The 21,813-nt window shown below is 43.8% G+C and overlaps 1 protein-coding gene across 8 annotated transcripts in view; it reads left to right on the forward strand.

Moving 5' to 3' along the window:
• LOC137350342 (5'-AMP-activated protein kinase subunit gamma-2) overlaps positions 1 to 21,813 on the forward strand; it is a 510,855-nt gene that overhangs the window by 372,798 nt on the left and 116,244 nt on the right. The window contains exon 1 of one of the 8 annotated variants that reach the window (XM_068015072.1): positions 3,941 to 3,959. The exons of the other annotated variants lie outside the window; for them this stretch is intronic. The gene's annotated coding sequence lies outside the window, so the exon portion shown is untranslated. Of the gene's footprint in view, positions 1 to 3,940; positions 3,960 to 21,813 lie in introns of those variants that run through there. 8 annotated transcript variants of the gene reach the window in all.

A 21,813-nucleotide genomic window follows, 5' to 3' on the forward strand; every position in this document is an offset into this window, starting at 1 on the left:
GGGAAACAGTTTCCTCTGGTGGGAGATTCCAGAACAAGGGGCATAATCTTAAAATTAGAGTTCAGCAGTTCAGGGGTAATGTCAGGAAGTACTACTTCACACAAAGGAGACTGGAACTCTGGACTACTGTCCCCTAAAAAGCTATTGAGGCTGGGCGGTCAATTGCATGTACAATGAATTATACGGCCCTGCTCTCTTCCTCTTGCTTTATGTCTTCCTCTGCAAGCAGGGAACAGAGGCCAGTGCTATCGTAATTCTGATCCAGAGTTACAACTTTGTGCTTCAGTTTTAATAAAGGAAATGGCTTTTTATTTGAATGGAGATAGAGACTTTATTTCATTACTTTGGACAACTGAATTTGTGTGATGGAGCGGCATTATAAAACACAGACGGACTGAATGTATCTGAATAACAATGTTTGGAGTTGTTGTGAACATTTCAGCTGGGCAGTGAGAGCAGACTGAATCTTAAGTACATGGGGAATAGGCCATTCATTTCGATCATGGCTGATCTGTATCTTAACTCCATCCACCAGCCTTGGTTCCATATATCCCTTAATGCCCTTTACAAAACAGAAATCTACCAATCTCAGTTTTTGAAGTTTTCAGTGAACCTCCAGCCTCAACAGCTTTTTTGGGGGAGAAGAGTTCCAGATTTCCACTCCACTTCGTATGAAGACGTGCTTCCTGACATCACCCCTGAATGGCCTAGTTCTAATTTTAAGGTTATGCCCCCTTGTTATGGACTTCTCCCATCAGACAAAATAGTTTCTCTCCATCTGGTCCATCAATTCCTTTAAACATCTTGAACACCTCAATTAGATCACCTCTTAATCTTCTACACACAAGGAAAAACAAACCTCATCTATGCAGCCTGTCTTCATAATATGACCCTTTTTAATGTTGGTATCACTCTGGTGAATCACTAAATCATTCCAGAATACAGCATGTGTGCATAGCAAGATCCCACAAGTAGCAATATGATCATAACCAGATAAATCTGTTTTAGGTGGGAATTGATTAAAAGACAAGGCAAGAATATTTTTTAACAAAATAGCACAGCAAGTGATTCCTCTGTCAGTTACACAATCTCTGTGACATCCAAATACAAATCATGCTATAAATCAGAGGCATAAAGCATTTAGACAGTCACCTCCACCTTGCGTGCATCTCTCTCTCTGTCTCTATCTCTGTGTCTCTTGTCTCTGTTCCTGTCTGTCCCTGATTTTATTCTACAAAATACCTTTCTAGGTTGCATCTCTGTCCCTCTCTCATTTTCCCTCTCTCTCTGTCTATCTGTGTCTTTTTCTCTCTATCTCGGAGGTAATCTCAATCGAAATGTGCTATGAACTGTGCACTGTAACTGTATAAATCATTGGTTAGGCCACAACTTGAGTACTGGTCACCTCATTACAGAAAGGATGTAATTGCACTAGAGAGGGTGCAGAGGAGATTTATGAGGATGCTGCCAAGACTGGAAAAATGCAGCTATGAGGAAAGATTGGATAGGCTGGGGTTGTTCTCCTTGGAACAGAGAAGGCTGAGAGGAGATCTGATTACAATGTACAAAACATTGAGGGGTCTGGATAGAGTGGATGTGAAGGGCATGTTTGTCATAGCAGAGAGGTCATTGACTAGGGGGCATAGATTTAAAGTTTTTGGTAGAAAGATTAGAAGGAGATGAGGAAAGATTTTTTTCACCCAGAGGGTGGTGGGGGTCTGGAACTCACTGCCTGAAAGGGTAGTAGAAGGTGTCTGGATATGCACCTCAAATGCCATAATCTGCAGGGCTACGGACCAAATGCTGGAAGGTGGAATTAGACTGAGTGGATCATTTTTTAGCCGGCACAGACACAATGGATCAAGTGGCCTCTTTCTGTGGTGTAAACCTTCTATGATATGAAAGAGACAAACTGAGGTTGGCATTTAAACTGTTAAGTAGAATGCTTTTTGTTAATTGCAAGATGATTACATGTGTTCCTGCTACTAGATGAAACCTGAGCTCCTAAAACCTCAGATTCCCAAACCATTACCTACAGCATCACTGATGAGGGTATTTTACTTTGACTTGATTATTCTGTGAGCAATGCCACAGGGGTCCACGAGTAGTTGCGTAAATAGTGGTTCTCGTACTGGTAGAAGTACGGTACTGCTTTGTTTCAATTTATTCAAAGACTCCAGGCTTTTCCAACTACCAATAAGTGCAATTTTTCACTCCTTCCACCCCCCCCCCCCCCCCTCCCCTCCCACCCCCAGCCATTGCCCTGTCATCCTTTGGCTTTGCACATTGCACATTTATTCACTCAAACAGACAAAAAAAAAAAGACAACACTGCCAAATAAGGCAAAGCAGTTCATATAAAGGACAGTTCTGACACTTAAGCTTTGTGACTTCTTACTGAATCGTGAAGTGATCTGGAGCTTGACCTTGCAGATCAACCACTATCTATGGGTTGGAACGGGGGAAAGGAAACCTTTTATGTTCTGACCCTAGAGCTGAAACTCTGTTATCTTAATGGAACAGTCTGTTGCATATTTGTCTTACTGTTGTCACTGAATGTACAGTTCTCCACATGATTAAATATCTTTGCTCAATTACGTTATTTAAGTTTACACTTGTATAATTTCTTGGCTGCAATAACTCGATTAGAAAAATGTGATTGCACTTTATTAAATGTGAAGTTTTTTCCTGGCATAAGGATTTCTGCAAGTCTCTGATTCAAGAAATGTTTTTATAGTGAAATCTTGCAATGCTACTGTGTCTTTTTATTTAAGCAGCTTTATGTATTCCAAACAAAACCCGTGGTTTAAGGAACCCTGAAATTGGCTTAGTGTCATCAGCCTGAGAGAAAGAAAGAAAGACTTGTATTTATATAATGCTTTACAGGACCTCAGAATGTCCGAAAGTGCTTTGCAGTCAGTGAACTATCTTTGAAGAGTAGTCAATGTTGTGATGTAGGAAACGCGACAGCCAATTTTGCACACAGCAAGCTCCCACAAACAGCAATGAGATAATGACCAGATAATGAGTTTTAGTGATGTTGGTTGTGGGATAAATATTGGGCCAGGACACCTGGGAGAACATCCCTGATTTATTTTTTTTGGAATAGCACTGTGCGATCTTTTACACCCACCTGAACAGGGCAGACGGGGCCTTGGTTTGAAACTTCACTCGAAAGATAGCACCTCTGACAGTGCAGCAGTCCTTCGCTACTGCACTGGAGGTGTCAGTCCAGACTATGTGCTCTAGGCTCTCGAATGGGGCTTCGAAATTGATGATGCGTTATTGAGTTTTTTAATTTGGAGAACAGATTGTGTGGGCTCAAGTCAGAGATGGACCAGATGACCTACAAATGCTGGATTAAGAGGTGACTTTGCTGATCCTCTGTGCTCTGTATAATTCTGTATGTCCACAGAGTATCAGATGGATAACTGTGTCTGCTGCGTTCAACTTCACTAACACTAAATTGAAGGGAAAGTGGGATGACTGATTTGATCTGGACTGCTCGATCGTTGTGAAATATATGCATAGACAAATCCACTTGCAAATATTAGATAACCAAGAATTACATAACTCAGAAATGTTTTGATCTTATTCTGTGCGTTTAGTACAGGATTTTGCTGTATTAGTACAGGACTTGTACATTGAACTTGAAGCGTGAAACCTTTTATACCTATCCAAATGATATAATGCTTTCAATATTTTGAACTAGAGTGTGTGGATTATTTAAATTGCTATTGATATGAATAATGAGGTCTTGTCAAATTTCGCTTTATTAGCAGTTTAGAAAAAACTGGCTGTATCTGTTAATTTGCATCAAGATGGTTGTAAGCTTTCAGACAAACTATTATGTCTAAAGATTAAACAGTAGATTAGAGTGAATACTGTCCTTTTGTCCCCGGGGACTGGGATTCTGCCCAGATGCGATGAAAAGCCTTCTCTTTGTAATTGCATTTTAAGGTACTGAAATGATCTGTGTGAAGTGGCATAATGATTTGGGTGATAGGAAGGTGATATTATTTGCAAACTAATGAACAGTGCAGAGTTGTGCTTATTTTTGAGAGTGAAGAGTGTCAATATAATTCATTATGGGTGACTGATCATTCAGGAGAGATGTTAGGAAGCACTTATTCACGCAAAGGGTGGTAGAGGTTTGGAACTCTCTCCCACAAACAGCAGTTAAAGCTAGAACAGTTGTTAATTTTAAATCTGAGATAGATTTTTGTTACGCAAAGGTATTAAGGGATTATGGGCCAAAGGCAGGTATATGGAGTCAGCCACGATCTCATTGAATGGCGGGACAGGCTCGAGGGGCTGAATGGCCTACTCCTGTTCCTGTCTTCCTTTGTTCCTATGATCTGTTACCAGACCAACTACAGACACACAAAATCAGCAATAACAACAATAGAATAACAATAACTGCGCCTTAACATAATAAACCGTTCCAAGGTGCTTCACAGGAGCATTACAAAACAAGGTGTGGCCCCAAGCTACGAAGGTTTAAAAAAGTTAGCCTTAGACATTAGGCCTACCCTTCTTCGTAAACTCTCCAACATCCTCATGAGATTCATACATAGTTGCCACTATAGCAACCAAATTGCTGTTATGTGACTGCCATATCCCAGCAGAAGGATGCATGTCAACATAAGGTAGGCCTACTAGTTCATAAAGAAAAACTTCAAAGTAGATGTTTTAAAATGAAATAAAATCCAATGTGTAGATAAAGCAGACGCGGGACAGTTAAACAATCTCGTGAACACATGTAATACATTTGCAGCTTCGCCCATCTTTTGGATGCGACATTAAACCTGGCTGTTTTATGCTTCAGGTGGATATTAAAGACAGCCTATCTGGGAGTTTCACCCTGTCTTGGCTAACATTTCTACCTCATCCAACACCAGCGCAGAACAGGCCATTAACCTGTCATTCATCCCCTTGCTGTGTGATGTCTTGGTTATATGCTGTTCCGTTTACACTTCCAAAAGTAATTAATTGTATGTGAAGTGTTTTGAGACACAACAGGCTGAAAGTCTTATTCCTTCTTTCCCAACTGATGGTGTATTCTCAAAATGAAACAACGTGTTTTTGTGCTTCTCAACATAAAATGGACTGAGTTGAGGCTAAAGTTATTTAATGAAGGACCATCACTGCCAAGTGAGAGAGCAGACATCCCGTAACTGTTTCCACTGGCAGGAGGGTTGGTAACCAGAGGACACCGATTTAAGATAATTGGCAAAAGAACCAGAGGGGTAAGGACCATTTTTTTTTAATGCAGCAAGTTGTTGTGATCTGGAATGCACAGCCTGAAAGGGTGGTGGAAGCAGATTAAGTAGCAATTTACAAAAGGGAATTGGAGATACGTTTGGTCAGGAAATATTGGGGTATGGGGAAAGAATGGGGCAGTGTGATTAATTAGATAACTCTTTCAAAGAGCCTTCACAGGCACGATGAAAAGAATGGCCTCGCTCTTTGCTGTATGATTCTGTGATTTGGGCTGCGGTGACCCCCCCCCCCCCCCCCCCCCCCCCGGCACCCCTGAGTTCGGAGCAGATCGCTATCAGGTGACCCTTGCTGGAACGTGCACTTGTATGAAGACAGAGTCAGTCTTGACCGTGTCACTGTCCCACTTTTGAATAGCTGACAGATGCTTACTGTCCGACTCACAGACAGCCACGTGGGTGATCCGTCGAGCTGCTACAAGCTTCTGTGGAACCTTTCCCAGTATTCGTGCAAAGGAAGAAAATTGGAGATGAAAGAAAAACCAATTACTTTGTTTCAAATCAGAATGTCGTTATTCTATTTTGATTAATCACAAATGTATATTTGATGGGAAATGTCATTATATAGATCATTAATTTTTGATCTTAAATTATTTTGCATAAAGCAACCATCTCCTGTAATAGAACCATGGCATGTGACACTCACGTTAATGTTTTAGTTATTAGCTTTCAGTTCAAATTGCTTGACATATTTGCGGTAAGAGCTTAATGACCTCCTTGGAAAGGTCATACTTGTCGGCCTATATTCCTCTGATGCCTGTCCAATCTAGGAAGATTAGATGTTAGCGAACCGTGGTTCGAAAAGTCTGACATGATTACATATATGTCAGGGACATTTTATTGTCTCCAGGGTTGTATATTTACCAAAGGTTATCAACTAGCCTGAAGGAGTGGTTTGCTGCCCTCAACCAGTGAGAATAATCCTCTCTCCCTATTTATTGAAAATTGTAAGAAAGGGGGAAAACTCTTTAATCTGACAAGCTTGCCCTTCTTTGAATTACTCAACCCCAAACAATAACAACAACAACTTTTTTTTTTATTTGTTCATAGGATGTAGGCATCACTGGCTAAGCCAGCATTTATTGCCCATCCCTAATTGCCCGTGAAACTGAGTGGCTTGCTAGGCCATTTCAGAGGGCATTTAAGAGTCAAACACATTGCTGTGGGTCTGCAGTCACATGTAGGCCAGACCAGGTAAGAACAGCAGGTTTCCTTCCCTAAAGGACATTAGTGAACCAGATGGGTTTTTACAACAATCGACAATGGTTTCGTGGTCACCATTAGACTAGCTTTTAATTCCAGATTTATTAATTGAATTCAAATTTCACCATCTGCCGTGGTGGGATTCGAACCCATGCCCCCAGAGTATTAGCCTGGGCCTCTGGATTACTAGTCCAGTGTCACTAGCACTACGCCACCACCTCTCCTGCCACTTGCATTTATATAGCATCTTGATGTCACAATAACATCACAAGGTGCTTAACACAGGCAGAAGTAAAAAAAAAAATGGATGCCAAGCCATAAAAAAGAGATATGAGGATAGAGTGCCAAAGGTTGGGTTAAAGAGGTGGTCTTTAAGGAGCAGAGGGAGATGATGGCAGACGGCTTTAGGCAGAGTGTCAGACCTGGGCAGCTAAAGGCACAGCCACGCATGGTGGAATGAAAGGAGAGATGTTTCACAAAAGGTCAGAGCCAGCGGAATGGAGAGCTCCCAGAGCAATGAGTATGATATGATTATTAATTACTGTGACAGGCTAATAAATTAGTTATTGTCTACAGCCCTGAATTTAAAGAGCTTTCTTTGGAATAGTGACCACCTTTTGTTTAGGTGCTTCATTAAGCTTGTCTGAATACATTTTGATTTTGAAATTGGACAGTTAAAAGTAGCTTTTTCTCCAAATATCTTGTGGGGGGGGCGGGGAGAATAGTCAAAACATTCTGCCCACCCCCCACCCCCTTCCCCAAATCAGGTCCGTTATGGGTCAGCTCTCCAGTTTGCACTCCTTACTGGGTGCATCATTATGTTTGCTGGCCATCCCAATCCTGGAGCCTCTGACCCAAGGCGTTCACTGCAGTTCTCTGTTTTTTGTGTCAGGGTCTACCTGTCTGATGGGCTCCAAATTGATAGAGCAGCATCTGTAACCAGACCAGCATGCGTCTCCTGCTTCATCCCAGGATGATAGTTTACTGTAGGTTCCACCGTGACTGTCAGTATTACCTCTGAGTCTGCAGCCATACCCCGCCACCTTCCCACCCCATTTTATGTTTTCCCCGTCTCCATACCTGACACAGAGGAGAGCATAAAATTCCTCCTCCATGCATTTTGAGTTCAAAGTAGAAATGTTAAAACCTTAAAACTGCTGGCTGTAATATTTTGCCCAGAGAGGCACTCAATCCTAAAGTGTTATTCAGACAAATTACAGGAAAGTATTCTGTGAATTTATGTATACAAGCTGAATCCATAACCATCCAGTTGCAGCATGGGTTCTGTGTGTGTGTATACGCAGGTGTGTCCTACTTCGGGTTCAGTGTTGTTTGTTGTAGTGTTTTGGGTCTTGCTGGCAGCTTAAAACATGACATGAAGAGGAAAAATGATTAAACTTGCAGCTTCTCTAATGGTTCAGTGACTTTCATCTGGTGTGTGGTTGACCTTTACAAACCAGCAAGGTCCCAGGTTTGATCTGTGGTGAGTTAGCTGAGGATCCCTGTTGGGTGATGGTTAGACACTATAGTTGGCCTCACTAACCCTTGGATTAGGGAGCAGAAAACTGGCTAGGTTCCTGCTCCCTGATGACTATTCAGCAACTCTTAATGCAAGGGTGTGCTTATGGACATTGGGTGAAGAGAGAATACTGTGATGCCCGCCACTTTTGAATAGTGCGTCACCAACCATTGTCGAGGCTTACCTGTGAATGATGACCATATGGGCAAGGTATCAGATGCCAACCGGTGCTTGGGACTCAGCAGAGAGTGGTCACCTTGAGTTGGGGAGGAAAGGACAAATTTATAGAGACAAGGAAAAATACCACCAATTGACATTAATTTCTAGGCAGAAGTTCGAGCTTGTAATTACTTCATGTTCTATTGAGGCGATTAAAGGACAATCAATATTTGCTCTTGAGCTGAGCTTTTCCATTGCATATTGATTCTGTGTGAAATGAATGACTTATTTTACTCCGCCATCTCAGCTGTGTCTACTAATGTATAGTGCTTTCTAGATTATGACGCATACCAGAAAAAATATTACTGCCTGCAGATTCAGTAAATTCTATGTAATGGTACACTTACTAAATCTGTTACGCACTCAAAATGAACATTTCAGACAGCTAGCCATGCCAAATTTTAATATAGCAGAATGCAATGTTTATAATATAGCACAGCTAATCATACACTCTCCTCTGAAACTAAGTCCCAGGTGCAGCCTACTAGAAAGTACACTAAGTACCAACTCCTGAAATGGGCAGCATTAGGTAAAAGAATGACTCTAGCCTTGTGTGAGGCTCTAAAATGGGGAGCATTAGGTAAAAGAATGACTCTAGCCTTGTGTGAGGCTCTAAAATGGGGAGCATTAGGCCTTTTATGTGAGGCTAACTAAATTGCCTATGTTTATTTTGTATTGAAACTAAAAGACACAAAAGTTTTAAAACCATGTTCCTAGAATTAAGCCCGTGATCATTTTTCTCCCTTCCTGCCCTGAAGGTGCTGACTTGTGCTGGGGCAGCCCTCCGATCTCTTCTTCATGATTGAGTCCAAATAGTGCTGTGAGTAGGGCTGCCAACCTCCAGGATTGACCTGGAGTCTCCAGGAATTGGAAATTGCTCGCAGTCGTGACCTGGCGATTAAGCAGGGAAAAAATCATCAGGGCATTAAAAAGGAAAGTGCCTCTTTTTCCTTTTCTTTTTAACGCTTTTGCACATTGGTTATAAAAATATTGGAGCTGAGGACATGAAGCCGTTTGAGAGTTCAGAATCATCCAGTTGGGTAACGTAGTCTGGTCAGTTTGTGGGAAGGCAGTGCACACCAGGGATGATGTGTTGGGCTGACCAATAACGGGAGCTTGGGGGCAGGGCAGTTGGAGGCAGGAGGTTCAGTTCAGTTCAGTTCAGAGATACAGCACTGAAACAGGCCCTTCGGCCCACCGAGTCTGTGCCGACCATCAATCACCCATTTATACTAATCCTACACTAATTCCCATATTCTTACCACATTCCCACCTGTCCCTATATTTTCCCTACCACCTACCTATACTAGGGGCAATTTCTAATGGCCAATTTACCTATCAACCTGCAAGTCTTTGGCATGTGGGAGGAAACCGGAGCACCCGGAGGAAACCCACGCAGACACAGGGAGAACTTGCAAACTCCGCACAGGCAGTACCCGGAATTGAACCCGGGTCGCTGGAGCTGTGAGGCTGCAGTGCTAACCACTGCGCCACTGTGTTGCCCACAAACATGTGATAAAACCTCCAGGAATACATCCAATTAGAATTAGCAAATTTAGTTGTGAGATTATTCAATAGTGGGGGCCATTACTGTCAAATCTGACTGTGCCTTCACACAATGTAGCAAGACTCACTGGCTGGAGACCAGGGCCGACAGTAACATGGAGGCTGCCAGGGAGTAGAGTGGAGGTGGGGTGGACATGGGGGTCAGGAGCGGGGGAGGGGCGTGGCAGTTGGAGATCAGACTTTGGAGGGTCTGATCGCTGGGTAGTTTTAAAGTAAGTTGGTGGGCCAGGGCTGGGAAGCACTGCTGCTCCTCCTGGCCCACAGACAGTGCTGGAAAGGCACTTGCCTGTTTCATTCAGCTGCTCTCGCCTCCCATCAGCTGCCAAATTTCCTGAGACCTGAAACCCCCCGGAGTTAAACGTAAAAGGGGTTCAATTTGAAGGATGCAGCCTTAAGGATGGGCGCGCCTTCAGAAGTCAGGTTATCCTCCCACAAGTGGCTTATATTATAACTGGAAATGGGTGTTCTGGAGGCATTTTTGCCTTTTTAAATTTTTAAACTGTCCATTCTTCACCCCCGCCCATCCTTATGGGTTAAAACTCCTCCCTAGCAATGGGAACCCAACCTGATTATTTATTTATTTATTGCCTTTCCCAGACCATAAGCACTGAGGCCAATTGTGACAGCCTGGTTGCTAACCTGGCTGAGATCCGCACAGTCGTGGGGATCTAACGTGGGACATTCTAGTCTGTGTAGATTAGTAAAATGTTTTAATCCAAGCTGCCACCATTAGAAATGGTGCAGGATTTGTACACAAGGTTTTATGGTACGTTTTGTTTAATGACCTGATCTAAGCAAAAAGATGCAAATTTCCTGATGCCTGCAGCTCACAAATGGGCATAGATATTAAGAGTACATCTACACATTGAATTTAAACAAAAATGTTGCATTCAAAGTACTGTGTGATGCCATAGCACAACTGACTTTTCTACTCATCAATAAATAAAAACGTGTTGCTTTCCTTTTTTTAAAGAAAAGAAAGTAAGAAGCTTATCTATCCATTCCAAGCCTATTGTTTTGGATCCATCTTTTTGTAGGTGGGAAATGAGAGAAATGGGTGTATAAGATATTTTCTACTTTCCTCAGTTCTTCGATAAGTAACTCCAGCGCTAGCAGCAAATGGGGAAAATCTCTCAATGCTTTCTCTTTTTAAGAGTTTGTTGATATATGCAGGAGCCATCTTGGGTTCTGTCTGGCCCTTAGGAGCCTTGTATAAGCATGAGTTGGGTTATATCTTGTGTCTGACAACATGTCTGAGCTCATGGGGTCTTAGCTGTGCAAATTATGTTTCCCAGGCACAGTTTAATAAAAACAAATGAAAAAGCTACAAAAACCATTAAATTGTGTTAAGTACAACATCCAAGTGAAAGTAAGTATTGTTCTGTGCTACTGCAGTTTTCGCCTTTTGATTTAAAATTCTTATCCTATGTTTAAATCTCTCCATGGTCTTACTGTTCATATCTCTAGCCTCATCCAGCCCTACAACCCTCTGAGATCTCTGCACTCCTCCAGTTCTGGTCTCTTAGGCACCCCCAATTTTAATCGCTCCACTGTTGGCGGCCAAGCCTTCAGCTGCTTAGGCCCCAAGCTCTGGAATTCCCTCCCTAAACCTCTGTGCCTCTCTACCCCTCTCTCCACCTTTTAAGACACTCCTTAAAACCTACTTATTTGACCAACTCTTTGGTCACCTATCCTAATATCTCCCTAAGTGTCTTGGTCTCAAATTTTGTCTGATAATGCTCCTGTGAAGCGTCTTGAGACGTTTTATAACGTTAAAAATGCTATATAAATGCAAGCTGTTGTTACTGCTATATTGCAGTCCTCAGTGTGACATTACATCTGGCAGAGCAAAGTTATCCTGATTTGCACTGTGCCCGCGAGACTGATTGTGGGCCATGATGCAAACTCCAGTCCCAAATCTTATCTTGCATAAAGTCCAACTTGTTCAGTTCCTTGTCCTGACAAACTCACTGAACTACATTGACTCCCAGTCCCTCAATCCCTCAAATTCTCTTTGGTGTGTTTAAATCCCTGCATTGCTTTGTTTCCTCCAGGCCTAAAACCATCCCACACCACATTAAACATGCCATTCCCCTGATTCTGGCCTCTTTTACATGACTGCGCCCCCCCCCCCCCTCTCTTCATTCAACATTTGTGGCTGTGACTTCAGTTGTCCCACACTCCATAATTCTCCCCCTCCTACCCCAAGCCTTTTACTGCTCCTTTACTTCTTCACCTCTCTCTCCTAGCCCACCTCTTTGACCAATCTTGCTTTTAGCTTCCATTTCCTTCTCCTGCCTCTGTGAAGCAACATGGGCTGTTTTCTTTTTTTAACGGTTGTATATAAATGGAAATTATTGTTGTTAAGCCTGAAAATTTGGAGGCAAAACTCGACCGAATGGTTTGCTTCTGCTCCTATTTCCTATATCCCTATTAGAAAAATAGATGATCTGGTCATTATCACATTACTGTTTGTGGGAGTTTGCTGTGTGCAAATTGGCTGCCACATTTCCTACATTACAACAATGACTACACTTCAAAAATACTTAATTGGTTGTAAAGCCCTTTGGGGCATCTTGTGGTCATGAAAGGTGTCATATAAATGCAAGTCTTTTTTTCTTTTTGATCTGAACAGGGAAAATGTATAAACATTTGCGAACTTCATCAATGATTAGATAGACGAGCAGCATTATAAAGCAAAATTAGACACTGAGTCACATAATGCAATAATAGGGCAGATGGCCAAAAGCTTGGTCAAAGAGGTAAGTTTTGAAGAGCCTCTCAAAGAAAGAAAGAGAGATAGAGAGGTGCGGGGAGGAAATTTCAGAGCTTAGGGCCCAGGCAGCTGAAGGCCCTGCCGCCAATGGTGTAGTGATTAAAACTGGGGATGCTCAAGAGGCCAGAATTAGATGAGCACCGATATCTCTGAGGGTTGTGGGGCTGAACGAAATTACAGAGATAGGAAGGGGTGAGGCCATGGAGTGATTTGAAAACAAGGATGAGAATTTTAAGATCAAGACTTTGCTTGCCCAGGAGCCACAATAGGTCAGCGAGCACAGGGGTGATTGGTAAATGGGTCTTGGACACGGACAATAGAGTAAGGACACGGGCAGTAGAGTTTTGGATGACCTCAAGTTTCCAGAAGGAAGAATGTGGGAGACCAGCCAGGAGTGCATTAGACTAGTCAAGCCTAGAGGTAACAAAGTCATGGATGAGGATTTTAGCAGCAGATGAGATGAGGCAGGGGTGGAGGTCGGGCCATGTTATGGAGGTGGAAATAGGTGGTCCTAGTGATGGCATGGATAGGTGGTTGGAAACTCTTCTGGGTTCAAATATGAAACCAAGGTTGCGAACAGTCTGGTTTAGTCTGACAGAGTTGCCAGATAGCGGGGTGGCTACAGGTAACACAGCATCTCTGAGAACTGGGTTAGAGCCACTGTCTGAACCGCCAGGACCAGTTAATAACTGAGGGCTTTCAGCTCAGGCTGTTTGTGGAACAAAGCCAACCCAGGCATCTCCATGCAATTTCACATAAGCCTTCTTAGCAAAACTGTAATTGCAAAACCATCCAAGATATCGTCTTTGTGTTAGAGGGAACATTTCTAAATACTTTTGTTGCACAGAATTTATCTGTTTGTAACTTGTAATTATAAATCCTGGTGATCCTACGATATCCATTGCCTGACCTTCAAAATCCCACAGCTTCTGACGAGATCGCTGGATTTGAACTTACCATGAACTGGAGATTCAGAAATCTGTTGGATTGCTATGAGTTTCAGACATAAAATATATTGGGCTACTTCCAAGTGACAAGTGGAGATCAGCAAATTGACTCTGCTTGTTCAATGGTAATCGGAGTTCACATTTATTTCTTTGTTGGTGACTAAAACGATTGCCAATACCAAGATTAGTCAGGTGACACAATGTATTCTCAGCTTTTAGTCTCTATCGAATGAAAATTATGAAAGGATATACATCCACCTGTCAAGAAATGCCAAACTGGGTTAGAGCCATTGTCTGTAAATGTACAGTACACTGAGGGACAATAAAAAGCCATAAGACCCTGGAAATATTCATGGTGGAGTAGGCTGGCACATAACAAAGGGAAGTGGTTAAATAACGTAATATTAGAGCAAAACTTCTTTGTGTGCCAGCCTTGTCCATTTGCTCTCCAGTATCTCATCCAAATGGTCATTCTTCATGTATGAGTCTAGTACAGAGATTGTGAACAAACAATTCAAATATGGGGGTGTGGAGGGCACGACAGCTGGGTCCGATCCTGCCCCTCAAATGACATGTACACACGTGTACTTGCCAGCTGACATTACTGAATTTCCTCTCTCTAGTCCAAGGGACTTGCTGGTGCCAATTGCAGCTTCCATACTCCATGTTTGTTACAATCAGCTAACTCTACACTCCCTGAATGGGCAGCTGTATCCTGGTACTTCTGGCCTATTTACATGTGGCTTTTCACAGCCAAGCTATTGGGGGATTTGCATATTCCTGGAATAACCCCCTCCCACCCCCCCCCCCCCCCCCCCCCATGAAGCCCCACAGTCAAGGCAGTATCTTTTAATTTCAGAGCAAAATACTGCAGATGCTGGAACTCTGAAATGAGAACAAAAAGTGCTGGAAATACTCAGCAAGTCTGACAGCATCTGTGTAGAGAGATACAGAATTAATGTTTCAGGTCTGTGACCTTTCATCAGAACTGGCAAAAGTTAGAAATGTAACTGTCTTTGAGCAAGTAAAAAGGGGGAGGGGGGAAGAAGAACAAGAGGGAAGGTCTGTGATAGGACAGAGGGGGGAAGAGATTAAATGACGGATGTGATGGAACAGAATGTAAGTGGAATGCTAAATAGTTATAGTGAAAGACAAAGCATGAGTCCAGAGAGAGTGCTAATGGCAGAATAATGAACAACTCTGTATGAAAGCAAAAACATGAAAAACAAGTTTAAGACATGGTTAAAAAATAAATAATTAAAAATATTATATAAATAATAAAGAAGTTAACAAAAATAATGAGGATCATGGTCTGGAATTGTTGAACTCAATATTGATTCCAAAAGGCTGTAGAGTGCCTAATTGTAAAATGAGGTGCTGTTCCTCGAGCTTGCATTGATGTTCACTGGAACACTGGACCAGGCCACGGACAGAAATGTAGGTGTGAGAACAAGGTGGTGAATTAAAATGGCAAGCAACCGGAAGCTTGAGATCATAGTTGCAGACCGAGTGGAGGTGTTCTGCAAATTGGTCACCCAATCTGCATTTGCTCTCCCCAGTGTAGAGGAGACCATATTGTGAGCAGCGAATACAGTATACTATATTGAAAGAAAGTAAATTGTTGCTTCACCTGGAAGGAGTGTTTGGGGCCTTGGATGGTGAGAGAGGAGGTAAAAGGGGCAGGTATTACACCTCCTGCAATTGCATGGGAAGGTGCCTTGGGAAGGGGGATGATGGAGGAGTTGACCAGGGTGTCATGGAGGGAACAGTCCCTTTGGAATGCTGACGGGGAGGGGAGTGTTCGGTAGTGGCATCATGCTGGAGGTGGTGGAAATGGCGGAGGATGATCCTTTGAATGTGGAGGCTGGTAGGGTGGAAAGTAAGGACAGGGGGAACCCTGTCGCAGTTCTTGGAGGGAGGGGAAGGGGTGAGCGCACAAGATGTGGGAAATGGGTCGGACACGGTCGAGGGCCTGTCGACCACAGTCGGGGGAATCCTTGTTTGAGGAAAAAGGAAGACGTATCAGAGGCGCGGTTGTGGAAGGTTGCACCATCAGAACAGACGCGTCAGAGACAGAGAAACTGGGAGAATGTAATGGAATCCTTACAGGAGGCAGGGTGTGAGGAAGTGTAGTTGACGTAACTGTGGAGTCAGTGGGCTTATAATAAATACTAGTGGACAGCCTGTCCCCAGAGATGGAGACAGAGAAGTCGAGGAAGGGAAGTGTCTGAGATGGACCATGTGAAGGTGAGAGAAGGGTGGAAATTGGAAGCAAAATTGCTGAAATTTTCCAGCTTGGGGCGAGAGCAGGAAATGGTACCGATACAGTCATCAATTGAAGAAGTGTTGGGGGAGGGGGCCTGAGTAGGACTGGAACAAGGAATGTTCAACATACCCCACAAAAAGACAGGCATAACTAGGACCCATGCGGGTACCCATAGCAACACCTTTTATTTAGAGGAAGTGAATGGAGTTGAAAAGAGAAGTTGTTCAATGTGAGAACAAGTTCAGCCAGGTGGAGGAGGGTGGTGATGGATGGGGACTGGTTGGGCCTTTGTTCAAGGAAGATGCTGAGAGCCCTCAGACCATCTTGGTGAGGGATGGAGGTGTAGAGAGATTGTACGTCCATAGTAAAGAAGAGATGTCCATAACCAAAGAAGAACCAAAACTGGAAACTGTCAATGATGTAAGGCGTCAGCAGAGTCACGGATGTAGGTGGGAAGCGACAGGACAAGGGGAGAAAAATATAGAATCAAGATAGGAGGAAATAAGTTCAGTGGGGCAGGAACAGACTGAAATGATGGGTCGACTGGGACAGTCCTGTTTGTGGATTTCGGGAAGGAAATAGAAGCGGGCTGTTCGGGGTTGCGGGTCTATGAGGTTGGAAGCTGAAGAGGGATGAGGTCAGTGGCTTGATTTCGGTGGTTCATTCATAGTCCGGGGGAGGTAGGAAGAAGTGTCTGAGAGTTGGCGCTCAGCCTCTGCAAGGTACGCCAGACAGCAACAGCACCACCTTTGTCAGTGAGTTTGATCACAATGTCTGGGTTAGACCTGAGAGAACAGAGTGCAGCAAGTTCAGAGGGAGAGAGGTTAGAGTGTGAGGGGGGCAGAGAAATTAAGGTGGCTGATGTCACGCTGACAGTTTTCAGTGAAAAGATCAAGAGCGGGTAAGATACCAGAGGGAGGGATCCAGGTGGAGGGAGAGTAGTGAGCCCGGCGGCAAAGCTGACACAAGAAAAGCTCAACCTCATGCCGAGTGTGAAATTCATTGAGGTGGGGGCGTAAAAGCATAAAACTGAGTCCTTTACTAAGCACACATCGTTCAACCTGAGAGAGGGGAACGTCAGAGGGTATTGTGAATACACTGCAAGGGGTGAGATTTGGAGAAGGGATGGGGTCAGAGGGAAGGAAAGGAGAAGAAAGATCTGGAGGGGCGTTGGTATCCATGAGTTGCTGGAACTTGTGTTCCTTAACACCTGAAAGGAAGAGAAAAAGCTTTTTGTTAATGTGTCGGATAAGGCAAAGGATGAAATGGAGCTGCGGAGCAGGACAGCTTTGAGATATAGTGAGTCGGTGTTGCTGGAGAGAGTGGTCAAGCGTGTACATGTTCCAGTGCTTGGCACTGTGTGTGGATCTCCGGATGCAGCAAGAACAGCAGTCCGAGGGACATTGTATGCCTCGGAGATAGCTGTAAGGGTGGATTTGAAATATGAAAGATGAAACTTCATTTGGAATCCACGTGGAATAGGTCGGAGCCAGAGACAGTCGCTGAGGAAGGAAATGTGGCTGTGAAAACGAGTTTTAGCAGAAACCTTATTGTTCTTCCCCGTTTCCCCCCTTCGCTTGCTCAAAGACTGTTACATTTCTAACTTTTGCCCGTTCTGATGAAGGGTCACAGACCTGAAGTGTTAACTCTGTTTCTCTCTGCACAATATCTTTTATTTTGTTGGATCATCTTAATTAATATAATGCGGATCTGCTTCAATTATTGAGAGTCTCAGTTCTCCTTGAAGTTCTTCACTGAACCCTCTCCAATATATTGATTAATTTTTTTTAAAGCTGCCTCAATATTGCATACATTAATTATAAACGTGAGTTATCCAGGATTAGAGCAACCTGTTCTGACATGTAATCAGATGGACTTGAAATGCATCTCAGTTCTTAATTAATCCCACTGGTAAACCTCTTCTGTATTAATTCATGAACAGTATTAACAGCAGTGAAACCAGAATGCAGCTAGAGTCATAACGACACTGAAGGAGGCCATTCAACCCATTGAGTCCATGCCAGTGCTCTGTATAGCAATTCAGTCAGTCCCATTACCCCACTCCATCCCCGTAGCCCTGCAAGTTTATTTTCCTCAAGTGTCCATCCAGTTTCCTTTTGAAATCATTGGTCATCTCCACTCCAACCCCCTCGTAAGCATCAAGTTCCAGGTCATGACCACTCGCTGAGTAAAAAGGTGCTTTCTCACCTGCATCTCTTGCCCAAGACCTTAAATCTGTGTCCCCTAGTCCTTGGGCCATCAGATAATGGGAACAGCTTTTCCTTGTCTACCTGATCAAAACCTGTCATAACCTTTTATAGCTCTTTATCAGATCTCCCCCTCAACCTCCTTTGCTCCAAGGAGGACAACCCCAGCTTCTCCAACCTAACCTTGTCGCACAAGTCCCCCATCCCTGGAACCATTCTGGTAAATCTCCTCTGTACATCCTTCTTAAATTGTGGTGACCAGAACTGGACGCAAAACTCTAGTTCTGGGTTAACCAGAGCTTTATAAAGGTTCAGCACAACTTCTCTGCTTTTGTACTCAATTTATGAAACCCAAGGTCCCATGTGCTTTGCTAACTACTCTCTCAATATGTCCTGCCACCTTCAGAGATCTGTACATACAAAGCCCCAAGTCCCCCTGTCCCTGTACACTCTTTGGGCTGAATTTTATGAGGCCTCCGGCATCGGGGCTCGTGGCAGGGGTGCCCCGGAAAATTCTTCTGGGAGAGGCCGTCCACGATTCCCCGACGCCGAGAAAGCCCCATCGCATTTTACCAGCGGCGGCGAGGCCTCAGTGCGGCCTCAGTGGCGGGGTCTTCATTTAAATATTAAAACAAAGTAAAATTAATGCAAATTAACTTAACTTGTCCTGGCGCCCTCCCCACGCTGATATTCTGGCTGCCGGCCGCAACTCGCCCGCCCTCAGACCTCCGTTCGGATTTCCAAGGCGTGACACTGGTGGGGAGGGGGAAGGAGTGAAAATTTCGGGGCGGGGTGGGGGGGGGGGAAAACGGGGAAAACAGTTCCAATGGGTTGTGGGGATTGTGAAAAGGGGTTTAGAGTCAAAGGGAATTAAGTTCCGGGGTGGGTGGGAGGGGGGAAATAGTGAGGGGAAATTCACTTTTTGGGGGGGATAGGACAAAAAAATCAATGGATTATTCATAGGGTGGGAGAGAGGATTGGAAGTGTTAATAAAATTTTTATTTATTTAGAGATACAGCACTTTTGTGACAACCCCGTCTCTTTAAACATTTAAATGACACTGAAGGACCTGAAGCCCTTTAAAAATGGCAGCGGCGCCTGCGCAGCGGCGCTGGATGCCGTTGCTGGGGACAGAATGGCCGCCCCCTCTACGTCAGCCGCTCCACTCCCTCCATTTAAATGAACCCCTGCGCAAAATATCTCGGGCTGGGGCGGGGGGGGGGCGGGGGGCTCAGCGACGGCACATCTGCGCCTGAAGGCCGCCGACTTCAAAGCACGCTGCCGCGATTTGTGGTGTGCTAATAAAATTCAGCCTTTTATGTCTATATTGCCTCCCCCTATCCCTTCTGCCAAAATGCATCACCTGACACTTAAATTCCACGTGTCTGCCCATTCTGCTAGCCTATCTGTGTCCTGTTGCATTCGATTTGTATCATCCTCTCTGTTTGACATACCTCCAAGTTTGATATCATTGGCAAATTTTTGAAATATTATACATAATTCCAATATCTAAGTCATTTATTTATATATATATATATATATATATATATATATATATGAAAAAAGCAGTGGTCCCAGCACTGACCCTTGGGGAACACCACTGTTCACTATCCTCAAGTCTGAAAAGCCAATTTTTTAACCAAGCTGAAACTGACCCCAACCTGCCCCATTCCCTGAGCCTCAATTTTGTTAACCAGTGTTTTATGTGACTAAGGCTTTTATGTGGTACTTTGTCAAACACTTACCTAAAATCCAAATGGACAACATCCACTGCGTTCCCCTCATCAACTTTCTCTGTCACTTCGTTCAAAAATTCAATTAGATTAGTCAAAGACAATCTGCCTTTTACAAATCCGTGTTGACTATCCTTAATTAACTCGAACCTCTCCATACACCCTTTCTCGAACAAGGGGTGACACATTTGCTATTTTCTAATTCTCTGGCACCTCCCCAATATCTAGGGAAATTTGGAAGATTACGCCATGCCCTTCCACTATCTCCACCCCCACTTCCTTTAGCAACCTGGGATGCAAGTCATCTGGACCAGGTGACTTAGCCACTCTAACATAGCCAGCCTTTCCAGTACATCCTGCCAAAATTTTTCACCCCATCCATTACCTCTGCCATCTCCACTTCTACCGATATTTTGTCAGCCTCTTCTTCCTTAGTAAACACCGATACAAATTACTCATTAAGTATTCTGGCTTTGCCCTGTGTCTCTAAGCATATATCATCCTCTTTGTCCCTAATAGGCCCCACTCCACCTCTTACTACCCACTTAGTATTTATATGAGTAGAAGATTTATGGGTTCCCTTTTATGTTAACTGCCATTCTATTCTCATCTTAGAGCAGAGAAGGCTGAGGGGGGACCTAATTGAGGTATATAAAATTATGAGGGGCATTGATAGGATAGATAGGAAGAAACTTTTTCCCTTAGCAGAGGTATCAATAACCAGGGTGCATAGATTTAAGGTAAGGGGATTGGAGGAAAACCTTTTTCACCCAGAGGGTGGTTGAAATCTGGAACTCACTGCCTGAAGAGGTGGTGGAGGCAGGAACCCTCACAACATTTAAGAAGTATTTAGATGAGCACTTGAAACGCCATAGCATACAAGGCTACAGGCCAAGTGCTGGAAAATGGGATTAGGATAGGCAGGCTTGATGGCCGGCGCGGACACGATGGGTCAAAGGGCCTGTTTCTGTGCTGTATAACTCTATGACTCCACGACTCTTTGCCAGTCTTATTTTCATCTTCACTTCCCCTCTCAACTTCTTGTATTTGGCCGGGTTTTCGCTTGAAGAATTCACTTGACATGCATCATACGCTCTTTTTTTGTTTTATCACATTCCCAATCTCCCTCATCATCAAAGGCTTTGGTTCCCCTACCTTTCCCCCTTGTTGAATGTACCTGAAACATCTCATCCTTAAAGATCACCTATTGTTTCATTACCATTTTTCCTGTCAGTCTTTGGTTCCATTTTAATTTTGTCTAGATCCCCTCTCAGCCCATTGAAGTTAGCCCTCTGTAGAACTCCAGTCATCTCGGGACAGCTCAACAAAATCAGCTTCTTCGAGTTGTTTTCACTTTTTGTTCTGTATCGCCAGACTGTTTTTCAATCCAGTTAACTGATTTGCTGTTAGTTTCTTCTGATCATGCGACAACTGTAAGGGGAGGGAAGCGATCAGCTTTCCTGTCCTGGGCTATTTGTGTAGCGCAGGCACATCCCCAACACTGGTATCCTCCTTGTCAGAGCCAATGTTCTCCTGGCTGGCAACCCACCTGAAAGCCTCCATAAACTTGAGCTCATCCAAACCTCTGCAACATGCATCCTAACTTGCAATGAGTCCTCTTTACCTAACATATGCTAGCTGACTGACATTGGCTCCCGGTCTAGTCTGAGACTCCCTCCCTAAACCTTTCTGCCTCTCTACATCTCTCTCCTCCTTTAAGACGCTCCTTAAAACCTACCTCTTTGACCAAGATTTTGGCTGTTTGCCCTGAGATCTTCTCATGTGGCTGTGTCAAATTTTGTTCGATAACACTCCTGTGAAGCACCACCATGTTAAAGGTGCCATATAAACGTAAATTCGTGTTGTTTAACCCTTTAAACACCTTCACTCACCTTCACTAAGAATCCTCTGTATTTGGTTAGAACAGGGTTGTCCAACATATGGCCCGCAGACCAGGATCCGGCCCGCCAAAGGTTTCCATCCGGCTTGCGGGTGTAAACTGTACCCAGGCCGTTCCTGATCCTCGACAAGGTCTGTGACTGGAGATGAGAAATTTCCCTTTGCCGCCTTCTTGCAGACCGACTTTAAAAACAAAATCA

This window comes from Heterodontus francisci, chromosome 2 (genome assembly GCF_036365525.1).
Source record: "Heterodontus francisci isolate sHetFra1 chromosome 2, sHetFra1.hap1, whole genome shotgun sequence".
Taxonomy (NCBI): Eukaryota; Metazoa; Chordata; class Chondrichthyes; order Heterodontiformes; family Heterodontidae; genus Heterodontus; species Heterodontus francisci.